The following is a 13,082-nucleotide window of genomic DNA, read 5'->3' on the forward strand; positions in this document are numbered from 1 at the left end:
AAAAAAAAAACAAGCAGAGGATAGATACATAGAGAATTCCTTCATGGAATCCCTGATATATTTGAGTGGAGACAACAATTAATTCTTTTTTCATTATTAGGGAGAAACTAAAGCCTTTAAAATGAAAAAAGAACTGTTTGTATCTATAAACAGATACATAGACTTGTCAAGTCATTTAATGGACCTGACAGAGAATACCCAAATCTGAGGACACTGATTGGTCATTTTTTTTGTGCCACAGTGTTGAGGCACAGAAGCTATGCCTTATGTGTGCTAGTTTATATAGTTCTTTTTGTATCTATAGTTCTTTTTGTATCTATAAACAGAAAGAGCGGTGAGGTGGAAGAGCGGTAAGGTGGCAGAACGGGAGAGTGCACGTCTGCAGTACCTGAGGTCCCTGGTTCAAACCTCGGTGTCGACACTGACACCAATTTTCACCCCGCTCCTTTCTCGTGGTAGGAAAGTGGCTACACGTGGGAAGCGGTACTCACGTCCTTCGGAGGAGACGTTAAATTGCGGTCCCGGGAGCAGGACTACACACCCCTGCCTCGTTACTTCAGGGCACTATTCGAAAAAGAGAAGGCGATATTCGCCGGTGTCTTTCCACGCACAAAAAAAACAAACTTGGAACCTCAATAATTTCCGAATGGGAATGAGGACTAACCTTGACTCAACAACCGAACATTCCATATGAATTAAAGAGATCAATTTAGAAAACTCGTCAGAAAAATACAATTAAATATGGTCCAGATGTTAGCTTGAATGGGTTACAGAACATCTATAAAGATCACTAGTGGGTTCCACGACGTTGTTTTTTATTCAAACGGGTAGGCTTTCCCCCGAGCATCCCGTCACTTCCCCGCCACGAATTGTAGTTTTGTTCCAGTTGAATACAGTTCCTTCACCTTAGCCGATCGGGCTTCTTTCTCCTCTAGATCTAGCCTCGTAAGATCGTCTACAATAAGAAAAGTGTTGATCCTTCAGGTGAGTTCTCCACGAGTTCATTATAATCTTATCCTGAAAAGACAGGCATCTCGCTAATATATGAGGCGGTTTATCCCCGACACACCGTCCATCCCGATGGCAATCTCAATACGTATCTTGTGGCCATTTTGGAAACTATTGTAAAATAGTCGAACAATTCTCGTTTACAATTCTTTTGATTCCTACGACTCTAGTTGTTCCTTCTACAATGCCGCTCAAGTGTATTAAAAAGGGCGTAGGAACCGGGGAGGTGGGGGGCGCCAGCCCCCCAGTGAAAATGTGGAAGGGTGGAAGTATCATCCCGGCCCCGCTTCGCAAGTCAGAAAACCCCTTTTTCATTTCCAAATGAGAAAAAAAAAATCTCATTTGGAGCACCAAATTGCATCTAAGGCCAGGTGAAAATACAAAATTAAGTTTACAAAATGGAGTGGGTGTTGAAGTGTGCTATATTGTACCAAATTGCATCTGAGTCCACCTGGAAATGCAAAAAATTCCAAAGGGGAGGGGGACACCCCCTCCCCTTAGACCCCTCCCCCAGGCCGGCCATCAGTCTTCAGCCCCCCCCCCGCACTCAAAAGTACCTTCCTACGCCACTGTGTATTGATACATTCAGCATTTTCGTTGATGGTGACGTTGGCCTTCTCTAAAGCTTTAGAAATTCCTGAAAGGCGATTTGAATAATCTTCGTCTCTTTTCTCTAACTCCTCCACTCGTTCAGATAAAGGGTTCGATAGCTATTTCAGGTTGCTTCCCAACACACCAATGTTTTTTTTTTCTCGAAATCGTCACGTAATGACAACTAAAATGTTTCAAATGCCTCTTTCCAGCTGGGCGTCGTCTCTGATTCAGAGCTCGAACCACGTTGTCTACTGCGTTGACTTAGCATGGTAGGCTTTTTACTAGCCATGTCGCTTATTGTAGGCCTAGTTGTAGTTACCTTTGGCTTATTTTTGCTTCCTTTTGGGCCTACCTCTCACCATAACGGCACAACTTCACGAAGAATAAGTTAGAATATAGTTGATATTCTTGGTTGGTGGTAATAAAGCACTTGCTCAATGCGGAAGAACTGTAGAATAAGCGTTAAAATTGAGAACCCCTTACAGAACGTTCTTGACAGTTAAAATGCAATCCTCCTTCAAACGTTTTTAAGGGAATAACGAAGGCAGATCAATGACACTTATATTTTTTAACTTAAAACTCTCTAGTATTCGATTTTAGGTTTCGATCATAATCGTAACCTTTGCATTCATGATAGCTATGTGTGATTGTATTTGTGTGTGAGCGTGTGTGTGTGTGAGTGTATTTGTGACGCCCAGCTTGTAAACATGATATCTTAAGAAAGGAAATTCAGACCAATTTCATATTTGGTGTCTAAAAGTGCCACATTAATTACAAGAATCATTGATTTAAAAAGCCTATTGTTTTTTTGTGAAGGTCAAATGTCCTTTGGGGTCACCAGAGGTCAAATTGTGAAAAAAATTGTAAACACGATATATAAGGAAGGTAAGCGTGGGCAGAACTCGTATTAAAATGTATATGAACCACACTCTGTACAAGAAACCCTATAGTTTTTGATGGAGCTCAAAAGTCATTTTGAGTCACCAGTATTCAAATTGTGAAAACTTTGTAAACACGATATCTCAAGTGGAGAAGCTAATGCAGACCTCATATTAGGTATGTAGAAGTACCACATCGATTACAAGACGTCCATTGTTTTGTGTGGAGGTTAAATGTAATTTGTGGTCATTAGGGGTCAATGTGTGAAAACCATGTATGTACGATATCTCAGGAAGGGAAGATAAGGCGTATCGCATTTTTAATATCCGCAATCCTCTACACAGTGAATAAAAATGCATAGATAGTGTATCTGACGCCATTTGCACATGAGCCTCACACCAACTATTAAACCATGTTTCTAAGTTTGTATTTACTAAAGAACAGAAAATCGAAGGAACTATTACTTACCAAAGAAATCTTACAGAATCTGGTACCAGACACTGCCACCAATTAAATTTTCTGACCGACGCTCTGGACACAACTTACCGAAAGGGACATAAACTTGTTGCCTAGAAAATGAAAAAAAACTTGAACATTTAACAACACAGGCCACGCTAATTCATCATATGCACAGCACAGTCCGCCCACATATTACCCTGTGTTCCAAAGTCATTAACTCGCCGGGCTCACAACGTCATTATTGATAACGACATAAAGTGTTCGGATAATGTTCTTTCCAAATGAAAACAAGACGTTTAACACAATGGGGTATCTTTCTGTCCCTCCTGTAAACTAGATCCAGTTGGTCTACGCTCCGATTGAAATAAATTTCGACAATTATACAGACACCAACCGCAAGGACACGCACCTAATACTACATGGTTCCAACAAAAAGTATATTCGGACACCAGTAGAAGGACGCAACAAATTCCAATATTGCTTTGCATTCAAAGCTAAAACACATCTGGACAAATTCATTTTAGAAACTACCAACCGTCCACCTAACTCTAACATCAACGTTGCTCAATTTAGGGCCAGTAGGAAGCTACGTAGTGCCCTGCTATCGTTATAGGACACGCGGATGAAGGAGGTGCCACCACCAATCTTAACACTTGACTACATTTCTGAAGCATCTGAGGCACATCTAATCGACTCTAATTTCTACGAGATATTACCGGAAGCCCCTTCCAGACTCTTCCACCCCAACATTGACGAGTTGTGCCAAACAACAACGGAACACGTAGCGACCAAGATTTTATATCTCACATTTAAGCACCTATCGTTAGGAACATTCTACACTTTACCCAAAGTACACAAACTTCTCAAATTGATAGCCCGATGAGAAAATCAGCCGAAAATACATTCGTAAACTTACCAGGAAACTTAAGCTAGTCCTCACAAACCGAATTATGTCATTAATTGGAACTCTTGCAGAACATCTTTTAGGATACATCGAATCCATACTTAACCTTCTACTTGACAATATTCCTTCTTATATATATAAGGCACTAAAAACATTTGTTGAGATTCCTTAATAACATGCAGGTGTTACCGATTAATTCCTTACTTGTAACTATGGACTTATCCTCTTTATATACTAGTATCCCTCATGATGAGGGAATTATCGCTTGTTAACAGTTTCTTCGTGAGTATACCACTAAGAACCAATAGTTTTATGATTGTTTATTATACTCTTTGATGCGGAGAATGACATATCAAAGGTTGGACAATGATGAAGCACGGGAAAGTTTGAAAAAATTATGTTAAAAACAAATGGCCGCCGCCAGCAAAAATTGTATAAATAATAAACGAAATAATCAAGTAACGTCTGTTTTAAGTTTCAAATTTGATATATTTCTTATTATATTTTTATCAATTGTTTTCATCGTTTTTCCCATCATGATTAATGCTGTAACACAGTTAAGTTTTTTTATTTCTTGATATCATCAATGACGTCATTCATATCGATGAAATACTTATGTGAACATATATAATATTTACCTCAATGGCTTTTCAAATGCCTTGTTCATCTCCCACTTCTTCCTCTAGGTCATTTATCATGTTTCATAGTTGCCATCTTGGCAGTGCACACATGTAGTGGTGCGTTCAAGCCAGTTATGTAGTGTATTACATCCTCCGGAGCAGTTGCAGTGAATCACCAGAAGAAGTTACTCTGGTGTAAGGCTTTTGTCAGTCATAACTGGCACAAGGTTATATCCTTCTCTAACTCCCATCCCACTCAGAAGGCTCCATTTCATCACTGTAACCCATCCTGCGGTAGTGAAAGTTACAAACTGAGGCAGCTAGTGGCAGTGTCCAGGAGTTACACAAGTCGTTCTGATCTGCTTTAAATAATGCCCACATTGCTAGACGTCAGTGGTCTAAAACTGAATTGGTAAATAGAATACTTTACAACAGTCTATTTTAAGCGATTACAAAGTGATCTTCTATTAAGAACATTGTGATTAACTCCTTTTGTGAGAATACAAGAATATAGACTGATCGTCCATGGATCTCATTTAATTATCATCGGAAAATGTCTAGTGTTGCTGTAACTTTCTCAAAGTCAGCCTTATTTTTTTCACATTCAGGAGGTGGACATGTCTTTATACTGCTCAATGGTTCAATAAATATTCAATGTCAGTTTCTGCATGGCAATTTTTTTAAGATGATGTGACAGTGTCAGACATATTCCATTTTGCTATCTGGTGTTGTGACATCCCACTTCCTCGTGTTATGCCCCTTTGGCTGTTAAGTGAGCCGTTTGTGTCTGTAGAACCATGTCAGACCAGTAACTATTGTTGCGCATTACATGGAAACCAGACAGTAATTTCTGATGGACTTCAGGGTAGCCATCCTGCAATGAGTGCATCTTGGCCAGATGCCTCGAATATTGGTAAGCAAATGAGATGGCAGCAAAGTGCATCTTCCATGACCCCATAAGATCATTCCCAATGAATGTCCGAGAAATGTCCACCATTTGTTTGGTAATTGACTCTCATCTTGCTTGTTTTGAAAGTCTCAGACAGTTCCTCTTGTTCAAGAGTTATAGCTTCTTCAAATTTTCTTCGAAAGCAATCTGATTTCAAGGATGACTCTAAGTCACTTTTGACAATTGCCATCAGCGTACATAGTCTTTCAAGCTCATGCAATTGGTCTTGAAACTCAGGATCAACCTCCTTGACTTTAGCAACAATCTGACGTGTAAGACACCAATCCACCATCAGGAATCAAAGAAACGCTAGTTGCACTACCTCTCCTTTCATCATATGTACCACGGCATGTTCACTGTAAACTCTCTCAACGATATCCTTAAGTCCACCTCCATTTATTAAAGTTCCAATGGCATCCAATAAATTCATGAAGGTATGGAAGCTCCCAAGCAATTACACCACTTTCGCGATTTGGCTTTCATCTAGAGCAGCATTCACTATTTCTGAATCTTCATAATGTTATATTATAGAAAGTATTTGAAATTGCCTACGTGACAAATCAATATTTGAGAAATTAGGTCGGGTTGCCGTGTCAGAATGTTATAATACACGATTGTTCTGGTATATTCCTTATGATGACACGCTGGTCTCGGGTTAACGTCGGTTTACGTGAAATCGCGTGTAAGCTGTGCACACATCTTCGTGGATTCTCTGGAATGCTCGCGAGATAAGCAAAGGACTTCCGGGAAGGAAGAAACTTGGTCGAATTGTTACTCAGGTGTATCGAGAAAGATCTGGATGATTCTTGACATGGCGAATCGTATAAAAACCCGCCCAGATCGGAACGTTTCTTAGTTTCTGTACGAATACAAGCGACGACACATATTATACCATTCTACTATATATCGTCAGTGCTCAACTGCCAGTAGTTTCTGAGGGATTGAGATATCGATACCAAGATTGATTCTACACTTCCATTCAGAAGTTTGAAGAGGACTTTGCTGTGAAACTACAGTTTTCGATTCGTTATTTCGGAGAAGGTGAAGAATTTCTGTCTCCGTTGAGGAAGTTCGTTACGCCAGGAGTTGGTGGCTATAAAGCTGATTTTGGACTGACTCTGGTAATGTTTAGTCGGCGAGAAGTTCGACTTGTGCTTCACTCGATTGTGGCTGGAAGTCCGTCTTCTATTTTGGAGCATCGCCGGAAAGAAGGTGACTGCTGTTTCTGGGATCGCGAGAAACTTCGTCGAGGACCAGTCAATTTCGCGGTACAACGGACCGAGAATCGTCGTCATCACGGTCGTGGCCGCTGAGGATATCGCCGTTGGAAGAGACCAGCGTGTTTTAAAGTGTATCCTATCGTGTTAAGTTTGTGAGTAATTTTCTATATGTTTGTGATTACCACTTGTTGTCGTTGGTTCAAACTCCATTGTTCAATATAGTTTTCGTTCTCATTCAAATTCTCTAGACTCGTCAATTTGTCTGTGTTCCTCTCAAAAACGAACCCAGGCTTGTGTCTCGTTAAAAATTAATTATCGAGACCTCTCGCATTCCAACGTAACAATAAAAAAAGAAATGGTCGATCAAAGTTTATGATTGGTGGCATTTTGTGCTTTGAGGCAAGTTTGCAAAGTTAATATAGGCTGGACAATGTACTGGATTTATGGTTTCACTGGAGTCATGTTAATCATGGGGGGAAACAATACTGAGGATATCCCCGGATGATCACATTCTCTGTACAGTAAATATATCCTGCCATGCCAACTAGGTACACTCGGTGGAAACGAAATGACATTTCCCATGAAATATCAACCGTGGGAATGATGTAGGCTGAGAAATTTGACGTTGCAATTGACATGCTTGCAAAGCGTTAGTATATTACATCAGTGTAGCAACTTTCTAGTTAGATATTGTTTGTCTCGGAAGGTTGCGACTAGCCTGCTTCTGTGGTGGGATGGCTGTTTTCATCCCTATCCCATGAGAGATACTCTTTCCATCCAAGGTTATTATGTTATGGTCCATATTGTCTCCAGCAACCTGTACAGGGAGTGCATTTGCGAGTCTAATCTGTAAATGCTCAATTACAGCTCTTGGACGCCCTACTGGAATAACTGCTTGCCAAATTCCTGCAACCTTTCTGTACGTATCCTTCCCAACAGACCGATCTGCAACAAGAATCGCAAGCGTGTAGGGATGTAATCCAATGATGCCGGAATTTTAATTCTGCTGGACTTGAATATGCACCCCCTAGTAATGGAACTTTTTAATGAAGCTTTATGTAGCTTTCGGTAAGGTTTGCTGCTGTTTGTAGAATAGCTCTTTTTTTGTGCTTCTTTGTCATCTTCTCGAGGTGCATTGTAATAATCACGAAGCATCTTACACGTGTTTTTCATAAAGGTCACATTGTTTTTTCACTCCCTTGCCCTCAGCCACAAATATAGAGTCCCCATATCGTTTTTGAAGCCTCTCCTTCAGGTACTGATTTCCATATGTCACAGATTATTGCCTGTTTCATATAAGTATTATCTCATTTTCGTGACAAGGACTGAAATTGTAATCTGCTCTTTATAGTTGTCCTCCATGTATATGCAAACCTATTGGAATGCTCCCTCCTAATCAATGTTTTTTGGTCTCCCAGTTTTTTTTTTTTTTGTCGTTTGACAGAATTGATTGACCTGAAATCTTTCGGAATTTCTCGCATTGTGCGAAAGTTAACATTGCATGAACATCGCCTCCAAAACACTCGATGCGACCTTGAACAGCAGTGGCCCATTCAACACGTTTTTTACAGTATCTTTCATGCTTCAGGCGATATCCTTTTGTTTATGTGGTTAACCGTACATATTTTGTGAAGCTGGTTCGGACATGGACTCTGATTTCGACATCCCTTTCTATGCTGGCACGGTTGATACCATCAGCTGCTTTCTTCTGGTATCAAAAGCTTGTGTTGCATACCACCTACCCCTCACAAATTACTCTTGTTACCGGAGGTTGACTTTCTGAGGATTTTTAACAATATCTTTATTTTCTATGGAATACGCATAATGGGCAGCAATTTTTGGTGCCAATAATAAAGAAATGGCAATTCACTGTCTCGATTTTACTCATTGCTTTGTCCGCAGTCAAGGTTGAGGTGGGGCAGTCAGAACGAAGTGTCTTGCCCATGAAGCCTTGGCACACACTACACATGTCTTAAGAGGAGAATTCATGTCGTGATGGAAATCGTTTTCCTTTTGAAGGAACCATGGAAATGAAAAATATTCAACTGCTATTAATTGTTCATGCAAAATTATAAATATAGCCCAATATCTAGTTTGGGTACTTACAGAAAATTACTTATTGTATACCTAAATCTCACCTGTCTTTTCACAAATCGGAAAATTTCAAATATGACACATATTAAAGTTGCTTCAACCCTGGTGGTCTGATAACTAATTGATATCACTTCTCAGCATTCACAACATTCTCTTCTGGCTTCAACGTTTTCATATCAACCTAACTGGGACTGGTTAAAGTTTATCACATATTTCCAAAAATCCCAATCACATAATTCAGCAAGCCCTATATTATTCATAATAGATTTTACTATTTATCAAACTGTTATTAAGTTTTCTTTGATCATATAAATTACTGACATGAAAGCATCAGATTTTCTTTCGAAGTTTCTAAACACCAAATACCTTGTCTAAATGTTCTGGTCAAGTTGTATAGCAATTCCTTAACCACTTCGGTCTATTATATCGATATTCATATATATTTACACTAATATTTTTCACCCATATAGTCTCATGAATTATATTGTTTACAGCCAATGCCTTAGACTCAAACGCATTTGCCCCGACCCACGTGATTATGAACACCAGGTATTCAATTTAACTGGCAATTTCTTGAACGTCGGATACCCCATTCATTTAATTAAACAGGACATTATCTATGGCTGACAATTGAACCGTGAGGGCTTCTTTAAATTCAAGTCCTAACACACGCATCCCATTTGTAATTTATTACAATGCCTTCATCAAATCCTTTATGAAACAGGAATTTATTCTATTCCAAAACGATCAGTCGGTAGGAGAATCGTTTAGGTACCCCAATGCTAGCTTTTCGTCAACCCTAGAACTTAGATTTCTACTTTCTTTCTCCAGACTCTTTTACCCAGTTTCCATCTCCGCAGGTAATTTCCGTTGCAGAAAACCTTGAGTTTTGGGGAGTGTGGAGTCGCAATTACATCCTGGTCTACTCTGGCACAGAGTGGTAGCACCTGCCAAGGTCCCCTATATGGGTTAAATAGGCACTCTTCTTTGTTAGCTGCCTTGTGCAGCAAAGGAGAGCAAAATCTTACTGCCTTGTAGGTCTCGCCTCTTTAGGAAAAGGCTGGTGGATGGAAAACCCTGAAGTCAAACCGTCGTCTGCAGAGTGGCGCCCCTTCGACTATAGCCCTATATTTCTCTTATGGTATATTACATAATGGAGATTCTCGCAACAGCGGAAACGGATCTGACAGCGTTACCAGGGTCGCGCTCGGAATGAGATTTGTAGAGGTGTCTTCGTTCGTCATCAAGGTCGCGCACGGAATGAGATTTGTAGAGGTGTCTTCGTTCGGCATCAAGAGAAATCCTCTGCTACGAGTGATAATATGTTAGGCCCATGTGCCAGAATGGGAACCTTGAGCAGGCAAGAAGGGAAGCTGGTCGCCCGAGCATAGATGTGCTGGGGATTGCTAAAGACACGTTGGACTAACAATGGTAAACTGGTTACTTCGGAGGGATAAGAAGTGTATTACTCAGGTTGACAGAAGCACCAAGCTGGTGTGGGTTCCATTGTTATACATGGATCTCTCCTGGCGGGCAGTATAAAGACATATCATTGTTTGAAGATGAGATAGATCTCAGGCACAGGACTCCAAAGCGTTAGTGAGTGCGGTCTGTGACTTTGATCACCAGATGGTCTAGGCACAGCTTAAAGAAAAGGCATGGTGTGCAAAACGCCAACAAAAGAGTCAAGTGAAAAGAGATTTGAAGAGGAAGAAGACGCAAAAACAAAGTTTGAAAGTCTACTAAAGGAAAAGATAAAAGAAGATAAATCATAGCCAACTTTTAAATAGGCTATAGTAGAAGCAATCAGTGAACTTGCCCAGTGAGACGAGAAGTCAAGAAACATGATTGAAGATAATTGCTGGAAACTCATTGAGGAGAAGAGAGATATAAGGAGAGACATTCCTAACATCTCTGAACACCGTGTTGCTGCAAGAAAAGTGAAAAGACACCAAGTAAAGCAAAAAGGAAGTGGTATAGGGAAGGGTTACATTACCCGGAGGAAGAACAGCAGAGAGGAGACCCAAAATATATACAAGACTATTGATAAAGTAATGAAGAAGCAAACAACACAGCCTGGAATTGGCATAACAAGATGTTGATGAAAGGATGCTTTACATTTCTGAAGATATCTCCAGAAGATGGAAAGACCCTAGCAAAGAGCTTTTCGGTGGAGTCGCTAAAGCCCAATTTGAAATGGACAAAGGACAAGAAGAGCCAAAGGTGCTTGAAAGTGAGATAGAAGCTGCAATTAACAAATTGAAGATTGGCAAAGCAGTAGGAATATATGAGATACCAGCTAAAGCTCTGAAAGCAGAGGAATGACAATTGTGAAAGTAATGAAGAATATCATTGACTTAACCTGGAGTACGGTCATTTGGTCAGAGGAGTAGGTGATGTCAGAATTAATACCTCTACCTAAATGTACAGGGGCCTAGGATTGTACAAAATACAAAACAAGAAGCCTGATGAGCCATGCATCCAAGTTATTGCTGGAGATCATCCGTCAAAGATTACAGTACTCTCTGGGACCTCAAATTGCACAGGATCAATTCGGCTTCACACCTTACAAAACAACAACTGATGCAATCTTAGCTGTGAGAAACATCACCCAAAAAGTAGCATAAAATAAGATGATGAAGAACTGTGGCTGTTGTTTGTTGATCATTCCAAAGCATTTGATAATGTATACCATGATGCTCTGTGGAAGACTCTTGTGGATTGTGAAGTTCAACAGCACCTACTCTGGATGGTCAAGAAGCTGTATGCAAGTGTCAGTGGATTGAGACAGGGCTGTCTAGTCTCGCCACTTCTTTTCAACGCAATTGGGGGAGAGGATCGTGAGAAACGTAGAGCAGAAACTCACAGAGTGTCGTTGTAAGATCATAGGAGGACGAGCGGTGTGGAGGATCCAATATGCCGATGGCACCACTCTGATTGCTAATAGCAAGACGGAAATAAAGAACACTGTAGAACACCTAATTCGAGAAAGATTAAAGATACGTCTTCGTATTTACAACTCAAACACATCCACCATGACTCTGCATGGCAAGGTAAATGAAAAGATCCAGGATGATGAGCTTGAAAATCCGAGGAAATTTAAGTTTTCTGAGATCGTACATAACTGATGAAGGAAACAGCATTGCAGACATCAAGGTCAAAATAGGACAGCCCAACAGCATAGTTTCAAATTTATCTGATGTATGGAAGTCAAAGGACATGAGCTTGAAGTTGCGAGTGTTGTTCTGTACCGCTGTGAAAGCTGGACTTTGGGAAATACAGAAGAGGAGGCAATTGACGTTTTTGAGCTGTGGCTTTGGAGAAAGGTACTAAGATTCAGCTGGAGAGATAGACGTACAAACGAATGGATTAAAAGGAGAGTTGGTATCACTGTAGAGAAGGAATGCTGGAAGAAGTAGGGAAGAGAAATTAAAGAAAGTATGATCACTCGAAGAGAAGAGGCACTAGTTTAGTTTTGACAACGATTCGAGATGAGGTGAAACAAAGGTTGGCTTGACAACATCAAAAAGTGGAGGGGGGGGGGGGGGGGTTTGGTAGAAGCGAGTAAGGCAGCGTTTGAGAGAAATGTCTACGGCCCTTAAAACAGGGCTAGGGAAAAATGAACTGAATCCTCAAAAAATATATTTGTCATAATTTGCAGGATTCCCAGTTTCTGAACATTTCAATCTTCATAGACATTCTCTCAAACACCTTATATTGATTTCTACTTAATTCGAACTTCAGATCCGTAAGTGAACGTTAACGAAAATAACTCTATCGGATCTTACCCATTAAGCCTCGATGTTATCTCCGTGTACCCTGAAGGAGGCACGGAACACAGCAGCAGCTACTCAGCAGTAAGGAAGAGCAAATTCTCTATGGGAGGCCAAGTAGGTTAAGAACACATAGGCAATACACACATTAAATGCAAGAAATTAAAATTCCCCACAATAGCTTCAGCATACTGGTGAGGATCCTACGAGGAACTTTCCTTAGTTATACAGCACAATGTAAATAAAATAAATAACTAAATAAAATCTTTTTTACCATTTCAAGGAGGAAAGCTTGACACCACGACCACCATTACTTAGTGTCCCACCTGTGGATAATTTGATTTCCTCAGCCTGGCACTTAAAAGATATAAATAACTTTAATTTAATGAAAACACCCTCTACTGACACCGGACCACTACAAAACGTCTCTACGGAGACCTACCAAGTTGGAAATTCAGAAGTAATTCCGTCATCTATAGAGAAAGCTCAAGAGGGTCATAGCCGAGTGTCTAGATTAAAAGCTACCCACCAAGCCTAGTTTATTGTTGCACCTCTCCCTACTATGCCACTTCCCCAGTTGCA

The sequence above is a fragment of the Apostichopus japonicus genome, chromosome 12 (assembly GCF_037975245.1).
Source record: "Apostichopus japonicus isolate 1M-3 chromosome 12, ASM3797524v1, whole genome shotgun sequence".
Taxonomy (NCBI): Eukaryota; Metazoa; Echinodermata; class Holothuroidea; order Aspidochirotida; family Stichopodidae; genus Apostichopus; species Apostichopus japonicus.